At 50.2% G+C, this 20,854-nt stretch overlaps 1 long non-coding RNA gene across 2 annotated transcripts in view; it reads right to left on the bottom strand.

Annotated features, from left to right (window-relative positions):
* Window positions 1-20,536, bottom strand: part of LOC139185413 (uncharacterized) — a 58,446-nt gene extending 37,910 nt beyond the window's left edge. For both annotated transcript variants that reach the window (XR_011569043.1, XR_011569042.1), the window contains exon 1: window positions 1-20,536. This exon is cut by the window's left edge. This is a non-coding gene — a long non-coding RNA (uncharacterized lncRNA).
* Between the last annotated feature and the right edge of the window lie 318 nt (window positions 20,537-20,854).

Below are 20,854 nucleotides of genomic sequence, written 5' to 3' on the forward strand. Positions count from 1 at the left end.
CCTACCTCTAGACTCCTCCAGCAGACACCTGTCAATCTTTCTAGAGAGTTCTGTGCTCAGACAAGTAAGATAACAAGTTTCTGAACCCCAACCGACGTTCCGCAAGGAAATGTGACATGGTCACCCTTCCAGCAGGTAACACTGAAGTCTAGCAGAAGTTCTGGTGGTTTTATTGAGTCTTCTTCATTTGGCTCATGAATGAGAGCAAAAAAAAGTGACACTTTCTCCTCTTTTCCCTTCCCTGAGGAGAAGACTCAAAGCTGGCTTTACTCCTACAAATATCCCTTCAAAATAATTCACAATAAATGCCAATCTTCCAATAAGATGGATGGACCTGGTTTATGGGTGCAGGTGTTCAAAGATGAGTCCTCTTTGGTAAATTCTGAATGAATGTGAAGTTATTTATTTAGCCCACTGCCCTCAACTTTAAGGCTTTAGCTGAGATTCCAGTGCAGAGAGAGAAGTCTCTTTTCATAGGTCATTTCACAGATTCTGCCTCTTCATGAATGAGGTTGACTTCTACTAGGACAAAAATAAACACGAGGTGACAGTGAAGTGTTCACTTCAATTGTCTCCCCATCTCCCTGCCTCCACTGGGCGTCTCTTTGGCTATGCCAAAGAGTCTTCAGCACTGACCCTCTGCTCAAAGTCACATGCTCAGCCCCAGTGTTATGAACTTGGACCCCTGTTCAGGAGGTTAGTTTTCCTTCCCCGCAAAGGCTCACTAACCAACTTTCAAGGAGCCTTCAGACACCTGGATGTGTCTTCAGCCTTTACTTCCCGCTAAGGCACTGAAGCGTCTTATTGGGAGAACTGGCTACTTACACGTGAAAAATTGAAAAGCCTTAACCAGCAGCATATGATAGCTCATTAAACATGAAGTGTTTCTTTTAACAAAGGATACCATCAGAAGTTGCCAACCCAAGGCACACCCAAAGATAAGTGATAACACGGAACTTTGCAATTAGCGTCCCCTTTCAGCTCCCCATTTGCAGTTGATGGACGGGAAAATGCTCATCTTAACCAAGCTCAACTTAAGCACTGTTCACCTTCCTCTTGTGTTGCTGTGACATCACAAAACAAAACATAGCAGAATATCACTCCCCCGAAGGCAAGGAGACAGTTCATTTTGCTCAGGGGGGAAAAAACCACATAGAACATCCTAAAGTCAAACGCAGATTGTTTATAGAAATTCTCTTAACATTGCCTGCAAGTGATGCAGTGAATGTGATAGGAAAAAGCAAAACATGCACAGGCTTGGATTTTTTTACACATCAAAGCGGATGGCAAGGAGAGTGAAAGACGTGAGGTATCACGGGTCCAACGCAGGTTCGCCCTTTCATCCTTCTGAGTTCCCAGCACTGACAAAGCAAAGTGCACAAAGTCATTTCCACTGGGGTCCACCCTGAACGCTCAGAGTAATGGGGGCCATGCAGAGGAGGTGATGAGCAGGAGGGGCGGGGCCGGGCCTCTCAGCCAGAGCACAGCCCTAGGACGCAGTCCAGTCTGGGCCAGCTCCCCAGTATTGGCGCTAGAAAGGAGTGGGGCGGGGTGGGGCGGGGGCGGGAGGGCAGCTGAGAGGGCTGGGCACTCGGGCCGCATCTGCCGCCCCACAGGGCCTCCAGGGCAGCTGGCCCCACGGGATCGCGGCAAGCCACTCACGCTCCAGCTCTGCTCCCTGTGTCCCCTCCAGCACCCTCCTAGCTTCACCGTCCCCGTGAACTCCAGAACCCTGGCCTCACCTCCCTATCCAGCCTAACAGTGTTCCCTACGTCTCACAGGTCAACGTGTCAGTGTGTCTTCCACCTTTGGACGCTTCCAGAAAGGCGCTTAAAGGTTCAACTCTCCTGACGCCTGCTTGGGGCAGTCCGGTCAATTCCCCCCTCACCATCCTATCCGCCTCCCACTGAGGGCTGTCACAACTGGGACTGTTCCCATCTGAGAGTGTCACCTCTGACCCATTCACATCCTTTAAACTGCTCTTCCTTCCTTTCCCAGTTCCCTTCTGAGCTGGGCCGAGCTGATGTTCAAAATATTTAACAACCGGTAGGGTACGGGCTCCAGGCAATCAGAACGGATTCCAACAGTAAACGATCATCCCAGGAGGGCTGGTGGGCACCTCTCGCAGGAGCCTGAAGCCGGGATGGAGAAACACGTAGGCCCGCATTGAAGGCCCATGGCTGTTCTTCCATCGTCAGTCCTTGTGTCCTTGGAGAGCCTCAACCCCGTCTACAGCTGGACCAACCCCTCCTCACTCACGGCGGGGAAAACCTGCCTGTGTGGGAGCAAGCGGGGTCGTGCCTATGTTGCGGGGCGGGGGGCGCTGTATGCAGCGCTGGGGGGCCGTTGAGGTTCTCTTTTACACTTGGACAATGTCCTCCCCTCCCTCCTCGATAAATAAACATCTCCGCGCATAAATTTCAACATGTGTATCTTTCTGAAATCACGCCCCTTCCAAAGGAAAAGCCCTCCCCGTGTTGCCACGTGAACTACTAGGAAATCCCAGGGCAACCCGGCCCTCTAAAGGAGGGCTGCTTCCGCATCCAGCGGCCAGGAAGAAGTAAGCCGGCTCTCACGGACTGTCCTCGGCCGCCGCCCCGACGGGGCTGGGCCAGCTGTCCTCTTCCTTTCCAAATAAAGTAGACCCATGGGCATCTGAGAGAGAAGCCACCGATGAAGACGCCCAAATATCAATTCTATTTTCGTGGGCAAAGTCAGGCGTCATGATTAAGACACCAACCATTTCCTGGAAATAAAAGCCCACCCGGAGGTGTTCAGTAGCTGAAAGTACCATCAACAGAAGCTGGCAGTCATCTCAGGAAACAAACAGCTCCTCTCCTGTCTCTGTTACAGGCTAAATATACTCCAGATACATTTTAAATATAGATGTGCCATCTATTTCTGGCATTCCCTGGGGCTGCCAGCAAAAGACAAGGATCATCCCAACAGTCCAGGCCTCACAGGGTACTCACTGGGGAGACGCACACATCTGCACAATGGGGCTGGATTGAACATATTTAAGAAACGCTAACTTCTCTTCCCCGCAAAAAATATTTTTCATGAATCTCTTGAATTATCTTTTACTACTGAATTGGTACAGCACAATGTGTTTAAATCAGGGCAGTGGAATCAGTTGCAAACCTGCAGTTATAAACCTCTGCTTTCGCCATGGGTTTTTTAGGCTGAAATATATATATATACACATACACACATAAATATTCAGTCAAAGTAGTTGAATAACCCTAAAGGCCCATGACTGCCAAAGGAGAGAAATTTAATACTTGTACTACTGGATGAATGGCCTTATCAGAGAGTGAGGGCATTTCTCATGTAATTTAGCATTTCTGTGGGCTTTTCTGGGGTACCATAAGAGGAAAGCTGTTGCATCAAAGCATAAGGGTGAAAAGCAACCACGTGACAAGAGTATTGGACACAGTTTCCAATTTACTCAGAAAACCCTGAAGTCCGTAATCTGAGGCTAGCAGAGATGTGGCCCTGCAGGGCGGTAGACAAGAAAGAGGCCACTGGAGTCTCAGAGCACGAAGACAAATGCCAGCTCAGACCAGTTTCACTTGCCCCAGTGAGCCAGATTTTATGGAGACTTCAAGAACCTGATACCCTCTAACCCCTCTTTGTGCTTCTGCACATAGAAAACATATCCATGGTTTCATACGAACGTGCTCTGATCCCAAGCTGTAACTCTCACCTCGAGACACGGTTATCATCCTTAAACTCTGTTCCTCCTAAGTTCCTCACGGAGGCCAGCTACACAAGACTGTGCTCTGAACACGTTCACATGTTCCTCTGGCAGAGATTTAACGTTGGCTTTGAAACATGCCACTGATGAAGCTAGAGCCAAGAGCACAGTTGGATCGGAGACAGACTGGGTCAAGCTACGGTCCGTCCAGGACCAAGCGCCTTGTAGGGACAGGAATACAGAGGCAGATCAAAGGGCAGCCAGGGTGGGAAACTAAAATGCTTTGCATCAAGACTCTGGATCAGCTCCCAGGCTGCAAGGCGCACAAGGCACAGGCAGAAACATCCTCCCTGCATGGGCTGGGTTGGATTGAATCAAGATAGAGGGGCCAACGATCGTGGACCCAAAGTCTGTCAGCTCCCATCACCTCCTAGGCGCTGTGCTGAGCAGCCGGGTCACAGACAGCCTGGCGTCAGAAGGATGGAGGGTCCAGCCCGGTCCAGGTTGTGATCGGCTAACTCCCCTAACAAGTCAACTCTATCACCAGCCACCACAGGGCTAAGTGTCTGTCTGCAGGGGACGGTTTTCATACCATGCGACTCTCAACCCAGATGGCGCCCAGCTCTGCGCAGCATCCAGCTCTGCGCAGCATCGGCGTGGCGGGCCTCTGAGGCCCCCTGCACGCCCAGCCCCGCTCCCCTGTACCCCCGCCGCAGCTGGCCCCTGTGCACGCTGTTACCTCACCTTGGTCTGGGTCCAAGCCAAGCCAGGTGCCAGGAAGAAAATGGTGGAGTCGCTTCAGTTCTCCTCCCTCCCGACGCCCCTCCGACCCCTGCCCCGGCCTTGCCCTTCCTACCCCGCTGCCTATCTGGCCAGGCCTAGCTTCAGGGTCCCCTGCCTGCAGACTGACAGGGGAGGGGTGCCCACACTCGATGGCTAGGTCGCTGGGCCACACAGCTCCATGCCTGGACCCACCCAGGCGGTTGTCTTGACCTCGAAGCCCCAGGACTGATCCCCAGGCTCCCACACATCCCCGAGGGCAGGTCACTCCCCACCCCCACCCCCCACCTGGTGACCACACAGTCAAGGCTTCGCATCCCACACAGAGCTCCCAAAGCGATTCCCTTGGGCCCCAGGTCACAGAGCCGGGCGTCTGCCTTGTATCCCGGGTGCTCAGGTCCTGCGTTGGATGCTCCAACCTGGTCCTCCAGGTCTGCTATCCCAATTTTCCAGATCGAAGCCCCCAGCCCTAATCACAACCAAGTCAGGCTTCTCCAGCCCAGTGGTGGGCACCCTCTGCTGGAAAGGTGACCTCCACTCAGGTTTTCCAGCCCTCGCTTGGGCAGGATCCAGACCGAAAGCAGAACCCCCCTTCTCTGGATGCCTGTCCCGACCCCCACCAGCCCAGCAGGGTGAAGGGCCTCACCCTGCGGTTTCAGAGCCCCTCGCCTGTCGCTTCTCTCCAGGATCCTGCTTTTGTGTTCTTTTGTAATTCCACTCCAACTTGACTGCCTGGTCTAGGAGCCATGACCTTAAAGGCAGAGATGAGGTTTTTACCATTTCCGTATAACCGGGGATGCCACATTAAAATGCAAATATGTTGCCTGACACAGAGAGAAAACAAAAGGTGTGCTAGTGAAAAGAATTTTGGATGGATGAATGAGGAAATGAGTTTTCTTGTGGACAGCAGCCAGCCCAGCTGACTTTCTCTGCACCCCCACGAATTTTCACAACGTGGGTCCAGCTTCGTGATGAGAGTTCGCTGGACCACCCAGGAGACTAAGCAGCCCTGCCCACCTGGACAGTCTCAGATGTGGGGGGCCGTGGCTGGGCTCAGCGCCCCAGAGGCCAACCCAGCCCAGCCATGATGTTGGGGGCAGCATGTCTAGAACCGCCCCCCAGCCCTCCTTACTTTGATCATGTCCCACAGAAAGCCAATGGTCTGTCCACACTAAAATTCTGTAGCTCAGCACCCTTTTAAGTGGTGTCTGAAACTGTTACCATTTTTAGAACAGCATTAACTCCTGTCTATTCTTAAAGAATATTCCTGCAAGAAGCCAGCTATGTTTCAGAAACCACAAAGTTCACAGGCTATGGAAGAGAAGAGAGGAAGAGCAAGGAGGGGCCATTTTTATAATTTACCAAAAGAACAACCTCTTGAAATTCACTGAATATCAACACGGAGAGAACCTGCATTCAACCACGACTGCTGGCAAGCTTCGGAATCTCGTGTGTTGTTTGTCCCAGCGCCTCATGAGAGTACACAGATAAATACTCAGGAGACTCAGGTCAAAAAGAGCCCATTCTACTGGGGGGATGAGATTTGGAGGGCCCCCGGGACCAAGGTGTGGGACCCTCCCCCCACCATGCTGGACTTTCCAGAACAGTCCTGATTTCAAATACACAGTCCTGTTGTACAGACGCTGCATGTTCTGGGCACTCGGTGTGTAGCCCTTTCACTGGATAGATCAGAAAGGAGCTTCTTAAGCCTCTGTGAGAATCGTCAAGAGAGTCTGCAGACCATGCCCACCCTCTGGCAAGGGTGGGGAGGGTATTAAAAACCAGAATATTCTAGAAAGCACCCCCACACACCTGCAGAAGGTGGGCAGAGGATTCTCTCCTGGGACAAGGCTTGTCCAATGAGGCAGGAAACCGGGAGAGACCCCAGGCATTGAGAACTGCAGTCCCTGACAACTCCTGTGGTGCTGCCTCCTGGGGCTGCTAAAAGCCTCTTTCAGATCAGTTGGGATCAAGTTCATCGCAAGTGTGAACCACTAGACTCTACAACAGAATGTACCCACAGAGTTTCCGAATTGGATCCCCCAGGCAGTCGGGAGGTCTAATAGTGCTTTGGAGAAGCCTGGGACCCCTCCTGTCTCTTCCTTTGTGGACTGCCTATCAAAGTCCTTATCAAAGTCCACAGTCCTTTGGCATTGTCTGTGTTATCACAGTGCATCTTTTCTAGTCATCAGTCTGACACTTTTCACATTTGCATATAAACCTCTAACTTTGCAGGCGCTCCCCTCAGCTGTGTCATCTTCCCCCCACATGTGCAGCTGCCTCACGGCTGGGAAGAGGCGATCCACCTTCCATCCATTTTGTCAGAGTGAGTTTGCTGCTAAGTTGGCACCAGCCACTGCCATTCACAGAGTCTCCAGTCTGCACTCACCACACAGCTAGCACATCCCCAAGCCTAGCATCCAATAGGTGGTAGAGTATTGGAGCAGCTATTAAAGACATGTATCCTTCTTTCTGTCTCAACTATCCATTGTCTTCCAGCCACAGTGCAGTGGAGAGATGAATGTAATCTGGGGAAAAAATAGAATCTTGCCACATGTCCTATGGAAAACAGTCTTCCCATGAAGGAGAGGCTCACAAAGCTCACTGTATCCCTCCAGCCAGAAAATCCCCTTTTGGCATAACTTCAGGTCACATCCCAATAGTCCCATCTTTACTTTGGTGCCTGGCCAATGCCTTACAGGATTCCTATACACTCTCTGGTGTGCAAAAAGAAGAACAGACAAAAACAGTGGTTTTTAAATCAGGGTCTGGGGTCAGAGGGAGAAGGGGGCTGGGGGCTGTTGCCAAGGGTCCATAAACACACTGGAATTATGTGTAATGTTTGTCTTTCTGCAAATATGACTTTTGTCAGCTCCCAGAGAAATCCATGACCCAAGTGACGTCAAGCTCCACTGCTCTAAGATATGTTCCAGGCAAGTAAGAGTCGCCATCTGGTACAAAATGGAAAACACGCCATTTTCCTGTGCCAAACCTAGAAAACCACTGGCAGGAACCATTTGACTTTTGACTTTTGAACCAGAGCCATAACCCCATTGCCTTCCTGTTCTGTCAACCTCTTTCCCCAGGCCTGTACCCCAAGTCTCCCTGGTTTCAACCATGACTGACCCCCCAAGTCTCTGCTCACAGCCCACACATTGAGGTGACTCAGTCTGGGGTCCCAGAGTTCATCACTAAGGAAGCACCTGTCGCCATGGGTACCATGGTGTGCCCTTGTGGAAGGGCACAAACCAGAAGAACAATTTCTGGGTGTTCCCTTTCCCCACCTTCAGCACACCATTCCATCAGGGGGTCCTGGAGACTGTCGTCATCTAGCAGTAGAAAGGGCATCCAAAGGTTTGGGATGGGGGGGTCTGCCTTGTCCCTGAATGCTTAAATGCAACCAAGCACACCTCTGCTCTCCTCTGTCGAGTACAGGTAGGTCATTACAAGCAAGGGTACCCCACGAGTGGTTCTCCCAGAACCACTGCTCTATCCTGCCAGGAACTACCTGACTATGCATTTCCCACTACTTCCTGTGGCTCTTGATTTCAGGAGAGACCGGGTTCAGTCAACTTCGTTGGCTCAATGACTTGTTCAGCTCTTGCTTTTTACCTGATGCCTTGGTTCTGGCCCTCGTCAAGAAAGAACACACTAACCCTTTGGCCATGGAGAGCTTCTCCTTCCCAGTCTGGCTACACTCCCTCACTTTCCACTTCTCATCTCCTCAGATCTGCCTATGGAGGTTCCCCAAAGAGTTTCTCATATTTACTAGTTTTTCAGAGCCTTGGAGGAAAGAAGGGCATTTCAACCACGGCTCCAGGCAGTCAATTTGTCCATGTTTTGTTCTTTGAAATTTCTAAAAGCGAAGAAACTGAGTACTGTGCTGAAGCATCATTTTTCCCTCTTCTCTGATAGAAGGTGGAGCCCTGGTCCTCACTGGGAAGATGTTCAGATGCTCCCTTGCCATCACAAATGAAGCCACAACAAGGAGAAAGCCTTCGTCTCCCCTGCATTCTCCACTGCCCAGCTGGCCGGACCTCACCGTAAAGGTTCTTACTTACTTGCCAGGTGGGCTTGTTGGTTCAGGGGAGCTGGGAGGAAGTTTCTTGTGCAGCATTTTGTGGCCCTGCAGTGTGACCCCGTGCGACGTTGCCTGCCACATTCTGGGAAGCCAGGAGGGTGAGTGCCGGGCTCCCGTGGCGCTGTCCATGGTCCTGACCTGCACACTCCCTGAAGGCAATCTCACAGTCTTTCCTTCCTGAGAATCATCCAAAAACAGATCCATCTGGACTCAAGCTCCTAGATAAACTACAGAGTATTGTTGGTATTTGGGTAGGGAAATGGGTCTTTTCGGCTGGGCACCCTCTGACCCTCCGTGGTAGGGTCTGCCCACCCCATGGAGTGATGAGATTGGCCCCAACGGCCCCATCTCCCCGGGAATCTGAGCAGAGGAGGGCAGCCCAACCCCGTGGGGCTCCTTCCAGCCCGGCTGCCCCTCTCCTGGACACCACTGCCCCTTGCCTCCTTCCCTCCTGCCCCTTGGGCTCAACCCTTCTCATTTCCTTCCCCCTCCCCTCCCCTTCAGACAACGTCCAAGGGCAGATCCATCCAGAGAAGTCTGGGCCGTTAAGGGGTGATGCACTGGGTAAGGGGAGGGAGAGGACGAGAGCAGAGCACCCTCTTTACTTTGTTGCTGGAAACGCTGGCCCTCTGCGATTTTACAGAATGAAGGCAGCAAAGATCTATGCCTCATAGATCGAGATTGCAGAGCTGATTATGTCTTCTTCACCTTTTGACCATGAGGACACTGCCCACCTTTCCCTCAGCAGGAAGAGTCATGCACAATCTGCTTTGCCCTCTGGTCAGAAAGGCAGAAGCGGGGCAAGGAGCCAGCACCCAGAGTCCCAGGACCCGAGGCTGGGGTCAGCCTGTGCAAGCCTGTTCACAGAACCTCGGGGCCTCAGTTACAACTTGTGCAAAATGAAGACAGATGGGCAGTGCCCTCTGGACATTTCACATCCCCCGTGGGCACCCAAGTGTGTCAAAGCATGGATTCTGAAAATGTCATCTAAATCCAAAAGTACACAGATTTGAACAGACGCAGCTGTAGTCCATGCCTTAAGTGTTCCAGCATTTTCTGGGTGGGAAAGCTGGGCCACCAAAAAGCCAAGAGTCCCCTCAAAGGTGACAGAGCCCTTCTTCACCCAGAAATCATGAGAAGTCATAACGTCTTTCTGCCAATCCCTGATATGCAACGATTTTTCCTTGTATTTATTTCTCGAGGAAAGAAATATGATACAGTACAATGAACTAATACTAACAGCATGCGTGGTAATAGGCATAAAGACTGGAGGGAAGTTCTCTAACTTAATCCTTAATCTACTGATTTTTTTTTAAGCCATTTGTACCACAGATGGAATTGGTTGGACTAAAATTCTGTCCCCTCTCAGAGACTCTGTTAAATTATGCATCACGAAAGGACAATCGCCCTCGACCTGAGCCCTTCCAGTCCAGCCACACTACACGGTCGTTTCCAGCAGGGAGTGATTGGCTCTCAAAACTGGACATCTTAATAGACTGGATTCTGCTTGGATAGCTGGTGGGGAGCGTGGGTGGGGATGCAGGACCACCTGGCTTCCATTAAGGAGTTATGAATAGTGAGGGGAAAGCAAGGCCACAAAGAAGAAAAGCAAAACCCAAACTTGGAAGCAGCCCTGCATTCTGTCCTTTTGGCTCTCGGGAAGAGACTGCCCTGACGCCTCCTTCGCCCAGTGCACACTACGTGTCAGAGGCAGAGAGGTGGCCGGTCTGACTGTGCGTCCGAGGGCGAGGGCAACCCCCTGCAAACAGGGCAGTCATTATAAAGGGAAGGCTGCCATGCTTCTGTTTGTCCTGTTTGTCTAGGACTCGCCCAAGGTCACTGAGGGTTGGCGCTGAGATCTTGGATCACTAACTCCACTCAGCCACCCAAGTTTTCTCTTCAGTGAGGAGCACACCACCGCCAAGCCACTGGCCTCTCCCAGGACCCAGGTAAGGAGTAAATCCAGCAGCAAACCTGATGCAAGCCATTCACAGGCTCCTCTGCTGTCGGCAGAGCTGAGAGCAGGGTGTGCAGGTGTCTCCAGCCTCTATAACACCTTGACTCTGTCCTACATGCTCTCAACACTGGAGGAAGGGAAAAGGCTTGTGTTGAAAACACCCAGGAGTTACAACTTCTGCCTGCTAGGAAATGGCATGATCCACCTCCTTGCTGAGGTAGGTCGTCTTTCTGTTGAGATGACTGGGGAGTGAGGCCGCTGAGCTCCATTAAGTGTGTCCAGCCTGAGCCTGAGAGACCTAAATTGCTTTGCTTTAATAAAGCACCCAGAGAGTCTTGGAGCCCTCAGGTGCAGATACCACTAATGAGAGGCCTGGTGACTTGGAAGAAATGGAGACTAAGTAGGGTACTTAGCAGCGATTGCCGGGAAGGGGCGAATGATAGAGGAAGAGGAGTAGGGGGAGAGGGACCGGCAGGAAGGCCCCCAGAGCTGGGGAGAGCTAGTGAACGTTGTCTCCTCTACTAGGCAGTGCTAAAATCCCCACTAACCCCAGCCTTCAGATACACAAAGAAAAGGGGCTACGTTTCATTCCTCCTAAGGCAGAAAGAGCAGAGTTCCAAGGGGCTGGGAAGAGTGAAGGAGGGGAGTCAGTAGGCGCAGGAAAATGGAAAAAGGAAAGAACCCAAGAAACTCAAGACTCAGAGAGCGCCCTTGGATGTATTTGGGAGAACAGCAGACCCCTCAGAGCGCGGACTCTGACCTGGCGGCTATGCTGTGCTTAATGCCTCAGTCGTGTCCAACTCTGCGACCCCATGGACCGTAGCCCATGAGGCTCCTCTGTCCAGGGGGGCTAGCCAGGCCAGAATACCAGAGCGGGAGGCCGTGCCCTCCCCTCCAGTGATCGAACCCAGGTCTCCCGCGTTGCAGGGGGAGTCTTTACCGTCTGAGCCACCATGGAAGCCCCTGATCTGGCAGTGTGTGGTTACTAAAGGAGAGCCCAGATCTGGGGAGACAGGAAGGACACAGGGCCTGCGTCCCCAGAAAAGAGGGGAGCTGCACTGTAGCTCTCTCACTGCCCGTCTCAGGCCAGACCCTCCCGGCCACCCTCCAGTCCCGTCAGAAGCCAGTCAGCCTCCAGCCCAGCCAGAAGCTGGCTCTGTTTATTGAGTTTTCCGGATGTGGTCTCTGTCACCGTCTCTAGCGCTCGCCCCGCTTCGCATGTCCAGAGGCCCTTGCTTCTGTGGAGTATCCACCTTAGGAGTCTGTGCTCGATGCTGTGGCTACCCTGGAGAAAACGCCCTCTTCTTCTCTTCATTCCCTCACTCTCCTCTCCTAACAAACTCACTGGAAACAGCGCAGAGAAGCTGACCTCTCCCAACGCCCTTTTACAGCTGCCCTGTTCAATGCAGTTCAGTCAGAAAGACTTTCATTGGCATGGACGTTGTATCTTCTCCCGGATCTGTTAAGTGGTGAAAGCACAGAAGATGATTCCTTATAAGATGTCCAATGCAGACTTTCTTTTAGAGTTTGTACAGGGGCGTGCCTGACACAGTCATCCATCTTTGTCCTTCTAAAGCTCTGTCCCTTAGACATTCAACAGTCAGGCAAGCCTAGTGCCTGCAGACTGGCTGATGCCGTGGGTCACCAACTCACCCTAACTTGTACTACTTTTTAATGCAAAGGATATACTACCTTTTATTTTCAAAGTCTTGTTGCATATATCTTACCAGCCGACCCCAGCTGTACCCTGAATTAGTTCCTAAGGCTGTCACCTCTAAATATTCTGATCCATCTATGCAGGACAGACCCCACAGGAGTCAGGCCAGAAAAACATGGTTAAATGTCAGGAAAAACTGGAAAGCCCCATATAGCCCTGCCTAAAGTCTGCTCTTGCAAAATGCCCATTTGCTTCCCTCAGCCCCACAACCCGGCATGCCATTTTTACCTCCCTAGTCAGGACACAGAAGCAGCGTAAGAGTGTGCAGAGCCCCCTCTGCTTTCTGGTGCCAGCTAGGCTGGAGCTCTGCCACTCACTAGTCGTGTTTACCTTGGGCAAGTCCATCTATTTTCTCTGAGCATCAGTTTCTGCATCTGTAAAGTGGAAATAATTACTCTACCTGGCAAAGTTCTTAGGAAAATTAAATTATGTCACGTAGGTCAAGTACTGAGCTGAGTATCAAGCAAAGAGTGGATCCTTCATGAAGGTGACTGCCTTTCCCTTCACCTCCCTCCCTCTCCTCAGCTGACCAGGTTGCACCCTTTATCCTTTGACATAAGGACCATCTCCTAATGTGGGCGAGAGAGTGACTGGGAATCAGCTTTGCCTTTTTCTCTTTGCCTTTTTTCTTGGCCATTTTCATCTCCAAAATGTCACATTCAACTCCATCCTTGGATACACAGGTAAGGAGAGGTCATTATACCTTCAAATGCCCACCAGTCAACATGTGAGCTTATCTTCTAGCATACGGAAGCTTATCCTCTACTGGCAACACTTCCTGGAGTGCCACCCGTGTTTCCAATGAGCTTCTAATATGTCATCTGAGCTGTCTGGCTTCAAGCCACCATGATGCTTTGTCTGTATCAGCTGAGGTGGGCCATTACCCCCTCCTGGAAAAGGAGCAGCTTAACCAAAACAACAAGTCCTTTTCAGGTAGGCAGAATGCAAATACAAGTTTAGACCTCTTTGGAGCCCTAGGAAATTTAAGCAGTCCACGAAAATTGGGAGAGTCAAGCTGTTCATAGAATCAATCATAATGAGGAATCCTGGACTAGGTTTTTCTTAAGCAAACATGTCACAAGTTAACATCAACCCAGCTGAAAGGAAATGCACCGTGCAGGGGAATCATGAGGGTCAGTTCAACAAGTGTTTATCAATCACCTGTTTTTCTTGGACCCTGGGGTGAGGGGCAGCAAGGGAAATGTGGGACACAAGCATGAATTAAACAAGTGGTCTCTGTCCTCATGAAGTTCTACGCTCTTAAGGAAAACAAACATGTCCACAAATAAGGATAGCAACAGGACTAAATATTTCAAGTAGCAGAAAAAAAAACAAAGTTCAGAAAGGTTTCCCCAGAAGCAGAAACATTCACTCATATGAAAGGAAAAGGCAGGTTCTCTATGGGCTGAGAGTTGGGCAGGTCGTTTTAGGCAAAAAAAAAAAAAAAAGAAAGAAAGGAAAGCAAATGCAAGTTCCTAGCAGGTGAAACAGCAGGATTCATTTGGAAAGGGCAAGAACTTTGATAGGACTGGAGCCCGGGAGCCCTGGGGAGCAGCAGAAGCAGGGAAGGCTGCAGCCCCCGGGCACGGGGTAGATGATGGAGAGCCAGAGGGGAGAAGGGGTTGGCACCACTGCGGACTGCTTTAGCAGCGGCATGGGGGGCGAGCTGAGGGTCGCACGACTGGGTAAGCACTGCCCCATCCCATCCGTGAGGTTCACACTTCAGACAGGGAAAGACCGTGAAACAAACGAATGCCCAGAGCCGCTCTGCTGTGTAAAACCTATATGGGCATCCTCAGAAAGCAAGGGTAGGGGCAGGGTGGGCGGGGGGTGAGGGGCATCTATTCCGTTGAACTGGAAGCGTTTTGAGACAAGACAGCGTAGGTATATGTAGATATGCCACATAAAGCTTTGCCTGGAGAGCATTCCAAATAACGTGGCAAAACTAACGGCTGTCTGGATAACTCAGGTGATGCCTGTATTGCCAAGGTAACACGCCACCCACCGGCCTGTGCTTTCAGCTCAGTATGAGTCCACAGGAATCTGCAGACAAGACTCCTTCCTCCGTGTGTTCCCGCCCAGGGCGGGGGGCAGCAGGGGCGGGGAATGCGGCGAGGAGGGGCCTGGCCGGACCTCTGGGGTGTGAGCCTCCAGGCAGTCACCAAACAAAACTGAGACCAGGCCAGGGGATCAGAGAAACAGGAAGCTCTTCTTCTCCGAGCTTATTCTCTTATCTACATCTGCGGAGGAGGGCGGACAGTGGAGCTGGGGAGTGACTTCGGGTTCACAGAAATAGTTCTTGTTGGCTAGTACTTGCTGCTCAGAAATGGGTTTGCTGCGGGGGCCACTGGAGAGAGAGAGAAACCAAGTCCTCTGCTGGGGAGGGTGGGGGTTGAGGGCGGGCGGCCTGGAGGGGCCCGGGTAAGGAGGCAGACAGCATCTCAAATAGAGACATCAGTTTATTTGCACACACAGCCAGCGCTACCACAAGGCTGAGCTCAACAAGGTTGTCAAGGGGGCTTGGCCCTATGTTCCTGCTCCTATGACAGAGCCTTTGCCAGCAAGGGTCTCCCAATGACTGTCCCCTGTGCCCACCTTATTAAAGAAGGCAGAAACTCCATATGGAAACGTGTGATCGTACATAGGTTTGTGTCTGGCAGGCACATACATAGGCTCCCCTTGTGGCTCAGCTGGTAAAGAATCCACCTGCAATGTGAGAGACCTGGGTTCAATCCCTAGGTTGGGAAGATCCCCCAGAAGAGGGAAAGGCAACCCACTCCAGTATTCTGGCCTGGAGAATTCCATGCACTTTCCACACATAGGTATACATAATTACTATGCCTATACCACTGGAAGCATACTGGAAAAAGAGACACTCATGTAATATTGGTTCCTGATGCCTCAAAGGCATTGGGCAGCTTCCATGCAAAAGGACTTAGTCCCAGCCACTACTGGGGATAATCGGAAATAAACAGCAGGGTCCTATTTAGTAGGGTCTCACAATTTAGCTCTACAGATGGTCCCCAGGTTGTGAAACAGCCATGGGCAAATTTCCCCTTACACAAATGGTTCCTGAAGACACTGACTACAATTTAAGAGATGGGTAAAATTATGCCTTTCAAATAGAGTAGTCTTGAGCATAGAAGAAAACCAAGGAGAGAGACGGAGGAGGGGAGGGCTTTCAGCCTCATGTTTCTGAATCATCTGGACTCTTCATCAGCTTATGTTACTTCTGAGGTTTGTGTGCTATTCTCTCCCCATCAATCCCTGTGCATCCTGTTATTGCATTTTCATTATGATTGGAGATTACAGTTCAAAGGAAGGTACAAGTCATTTTGAAGACATAAGAAAACAGAGATCCTAATTTTGTGGCCAGTCATGGCCGATTCAAAAGACTTAAAATCCATTCCCATCTGTGATTTGTGAGGTTTGGGTGTGGCTTTCTATAAAATGAAAGCAAAAGAAATACATCTTTTTTGTCAACTGATGGCAAATCTGATTTGTACATGGAAAAGGGTTATCGGTTTAAGCGGGGATGCGTTCACACACATAGGTGTATAACCATAGGTGTATGAGCTCATAGGTGTATGAGCACATAAACACGTTATCAAGTGACTGAAATGTATGAGAAACATCAACTGGGAGAAGCCCATCTGTGTCAGTAAGCGTCTTGAGCGAGGAAGCCCAGAGGGCTGCAACTCCACACAGAACTGAGACTTGAGTAAGGGTAGGGTGGGATTTCCAAGGGGAAGAAAACTCCAGGAGGCTGCTGTCGGAGAAGGAAGCATGTCACGCATTTCTACAGAGGCAGAGGAGCTAGTCTCTGGATGTGAACAGACCCGTTTGCATGTCAGATAAATACAGGCAAGCACCACGAATTTAAGAGTTGAGTGGCAGGGTGGGGCCATGACATGCCAGGCCAAGGATTTTGAAATTTCTCCAATGAGAAGCTGGTAGGAGTCACTCTGCAGGGGCAGATTCACAATAGCAGCTATGCTTCTGGAAGGTTCTTAAGGCAGATCCTAACAGCTATACAGTTCCAAACTTTCATCATCACCTACAGACCCTTTTCCAAAATGAATGCAGACAGGAGAAGGGCTGGTACATTTTTACCGAGAAGGAAGAACTAATTCTGTTTTCCTTGGTTAGCTTCTCTCCCTAACTCCATATTAGCTTATTTATCGAGGCTCTGGTCTGCACTCATAAAGTATTTCCAGAGGCAGATGGAGAGACATCTGAGGCTCTTGGAACAAGAAAACATCTGGGGCCCCAAATCATTTAAAAAATGAGAGCTTGAGTCAAGTGTGTGCAAGTCATAGAACACACAAAAATGAAATCAAATTGCCATTCAGTCACACAGTTCCCCCATGGAGATGGAATTCAACTTCAGTGCTCCTGGAACTAAGGCTTTTCTGTTATTGTTATTGTTCTTGTCCCCTATTTGATTAGACCAGTAACTACAGTTATGCCCATTTCTTAGAGGAGCTAAACCACACAGGATGCAGCCACTAAAAAAATCACATAGAAAAAGAGTATTAATGAGAGAAAATGTAATGCACTGTATTACATGTGACTTCCCTTTCACTTTTCACTTTCATGCATTGGAGAAGGAAATGGCAACCCACTCCAGTGTTCTTGCGTGGAGAATCCCAGGGACGGGGGAGTCTGGTGGGCTGCCGTCTATGGGGTTGCATAGAGTCGGACACGACTGAAGCAACTTAGCAGCAGCAGCAGCAGCATGTATTTTTAAGCTAATAAGAAACTGTGGGGTTTTTTTAATTGCATAGAAATTTGGGTTAAAACGAAGGATTACAGTTTCAATTAGAGGAGATTCCTGAGTCCTTTGCCTTTCTCTTTCTAAGCCATCTCATCATAGCAAGGGTCAAAAGAAGCCCATGGTTGATTTAAAGTGCTTACCAGTCCTCCACTACTTGCCAATGTAGGCAACTTTTTAGGGTGTCTCTCTGAGAGAGAAAGAATCCAGGCATTTCCACAAGTGATTCAACTCATCTAGCTCGAGTGGGATGGAAAGTGATGGATGCCCACATAAAATGACAAAAGATAAATGGTTCCAAAACATTTGATCCAAGCTTTGTGTGTGTTCTCACAGGCTTCCCCAAACACTGAGTCACCTACAAGAACTATCTACGTTTATGGCTGCCAAAGAGATGTATATTTCATTTAGATGGTGAATCCCTATTTCCTCATCTTCCAAATCATATAAGCAGTTGCAACAAATGCATCTCACCACACTGCTATGCAGTGCAGAAGAGAAGAGCTTCCTGGTGAAAGGCAGCCCCTGTTTCTACACCAGGCATCACTTACCCAGGCCCTCAGCAGGAGACCACAGACAGGCAGTGCCCTGCCAGCAGCCAGAATGCCACAAAACAGTGATTTCTCTTAAAGGTTCCCCTTCCACTACTGTTCACAATGAAGCTGCCAAAACTTACAGGACTTACAAAACCACAGTAGGTAATGACCCAGTGGTAATGACCATTATCAGGCTTCATTTTGCCTCCAAGTCTTAGAACAGAAGATGGCTGTCATATTTTTTTCTTTTCTACCTACCACGTGGTTTTCTTGTCTTGGAATACAGTGCCGTCCTAAGCTCACAAGAGATTGGCAGCAGCATAACAGACTGGTGTGCCAAGCAGAGGGGACAAATTTCCATAATGTTAGTACCTCCAACAGGTATAAAACTTCCAGCATCCCTTGGGCCTTCAACAGACTCCTAAAGGGTCTCCATTTGTCTCCCTCTCTGGTAAAGAATCCTCCTGCAATGCGAGAGACCCAGGTTCAACCCCTGGGTCCAGAAGATTCCCTGGCGAGCGGAATGGCAACCCACTCCAGTACTCTTGCCTGAGGAATCCCATCAGAGGAGTCTGGCGGGCTACAGTTCATGGGGGTCGCAGAGTCAGACACAACTGAGCAACTAATACTTTCATTTTCTGAATGAAAAAACCTAAAAAACCAAGCAGCCTCTGAGATAGTCTAACCTTCAGAGTGAAAGGTAAAACAGCACTTGAGCCAGTCGGCTTCTCTTAACATGCCACCTCAACAAGTGCTTTGCAATCTTTACTGGTGTCTGAATCACCTGGAGATCTTGGTAAAGCACAGATCCTTAGGTCTGGTCTTGGGACCTAGAATTTCTAACAAGTTCTCACATGATGCTCATGATATGACTGGCTCACCACAGTCCATATTTTGGGACCCAGGCCTTTCCAATCCTGGCACCTTCTGCATTCCCCTGGCTGAGATAATTCACTGAAACCAACCTAGCCTGATGACCCAAGATAAGCAAAACTTCATCTGGAGTAAACGGCTTACCCCTGACCAGGGAATATCATGAAGGAAGTCCAGTGTCTGTGTGCTCTGAACATTCAGCCAAATGTGGGAGGCGGGCATGAGGGAGACAGGAAGCGGCACAGAGCACATACCCACGGTCCCTCCAGGAGCTAACGGGGCTTGAGAGAGGGGCACGGCACATTCTTTACTGACCCAAAAAGAAAAGAAGGCACCAAACCAGCTCCAGAAATGGAACCAGAACAGATCTGAAACAGAGCTACTGATTTTCTTAACTACCTCCTCTTGGAATCCAAAATGGGAAGGATTTTCAGCAAGAAAAGGGAGCCATGTTGCTGTTGCCTCTGTTAGTGGTTGATGCTTGTTGACAGCTTTTGGAAACCAGTGATGAGGCTCTTTCTTCATTCAACACTAGAAATGCAATTGGACAAACAAATGAACTACAAGACCGACTAACTGTATATGTTACAGTAAGGAGGCTCATTCAGTCCTAATTTCCAGTGTTTTGTGACATACAGGAAGTACACGAATTAAGTACTCTGGGAAGGATACACTGACTTCCTTCCTAACAAAGCATTTGCACCTGCTCTTTCTCTGAGTCTATCAAAGATGCCTATTCCTGCACCATTACCATTTACATAATAAAATGGATAAGAGTGTACAGGTGTCCTCAGATGTCCCCATACCCACAGTGCACCAAGGGCAGAAGAGACCCAGACATCCAAATCCACAGATGACCCTGAGGCTCGCAGTGACTTGTCCAAGTCCAACTTCAGTTGAAGGAATATTCTACCAGATGTGGAAAGGGGAAGTCACTCTTGGAGGAATCAGAGAAGCTCCATACAGTTTGGAGTGTGTGGATTCCGTTCGGCCCAAATTCAGAATTCATTTATAGTTCCTTGGCATTTCCAATTTGCAAGCTTTAAGAAAAGAGCAAAAGGCCGAAGAGGGAAATGTTCACAAGAATGTTATCCCACCTCCGCTGTGACTGCTCATGGTCATAGACAACAGAAGATTCCTGAAAGAGGTGCAGAAGCTGAAGATCCAGCTATGAACCACAGTCCTGGGGACGGGAGGTGGGGGGCAAGCAACAGGTCCCCATGGTGGGTGAGGGGCGGACCTCTGGCTCCCTGATTCTACTTGCCCAACCCTTTCCATTGCCCCAGTTACCATCATCAAAAGCAAAAACTTGGACCTGCCCAGTTGGGCAAGAAGCCAAGATTTAAGGTAGAGGGGAGTATTGTCAGATATGTAAGGTCCCTAAAACTCCTTGTAATTGTTAGGGCAATCTTTAAAAAAAAAAAAAAAAATTTACTCAATGTTGTAAAAGGAAGAGAAGAAAGACAAAGGGACTCAGAACCCTAAAAGCTAGGGGAAGAATGCGTGTCTGACTGTTCCACACGCCCCTTACCTCCACTGTCAAAAGGGCTCTAGGGGAGCTGATACCAGCTCTTCAGCCTCAAGGATAGGGCGGCTCCCTGCCTCCGCCTTCTCTCCCTGCCTCCTCCCAGCCAGTCCCTCTTCATAGCTTCTCTTCCTGTTCTGGAAGAACCCACCGTGAAGACGCACAGGGAAAAGCCTCTCCCGTCCCCTTCGGATGCCTCGCGTCCTCGCCCCTCAACCCCACCTTGCCCTATTCCCAACCTTGGATCGGTCCAAACATTCTCCCCCGCCACTGGGGCGCCTCCTACCTCTGTGCTGCTGAGCACTGCTTGACAGAGTCACACCCAGGCCCTGCCCCACCCTCTGCCGCAGCTGTTCCCAGCCTTCACCACTCCTCACCAAGGTCCTCTCTCACCCCCAACTCCCTGCGCTCCACAGATGGGCGCACCTCCTACTTCCCCTAGGAAAACAAAACCCTCCCAAAGAACCAGGCAAGCTCCTTGCTGCCTGTGAATGTATCTAAGTCTACAAACCCCCACACACCACCCACTCCCTCTCCTTCAGAGAACCTTCTCTGTTCTTCCATCAGGGGCCATCCCACCATCAATGACCTGCACGCACATCCCCACTCCCCTCCCAGACCCTCCCCTGGGCTTCCCCGCTCCCCTGCCTTCTCAACCTCTGTCGTAGGGTTCCTTGGGTACCGCTCTGTGCCCCCAGCCCACCAGAAGCAGCAAAAGTCCCCCACTGGTCTTTTCTCTTGCAGCTGGTTGTCTTCCCTGCCAAGCTCATCAAATAAATCCACCATGCTTTTCCCTTCATGCTTGTTCTCCTCTAGCTCTGCGGTCGCGCTTCCCACCGCTGCACCGTTGGAAAGGATCTGGCCGAAGTCTCAGGCTCCTTGTTAATACACAACGAGGCTCAGTGGACACCGTA

This window comes from Bos indicus, chromosome 10, assembly GCF_029378745.1.
Source record: "Bos indicus isolate NIAB-ARS_2022 breed Sahiwal x Tharparkar chromosome 10, NIAB-ARS_B.indTharparkar_mat_pri_1.0, whole genome shotgun sequence".
In the NCBI taxonomy this organism is placed as follows: Eukaryota; Metazoa; Chordata; class Mammalia; order Artiodactyla; family Bovidae; genus Bos; species Bos indicus.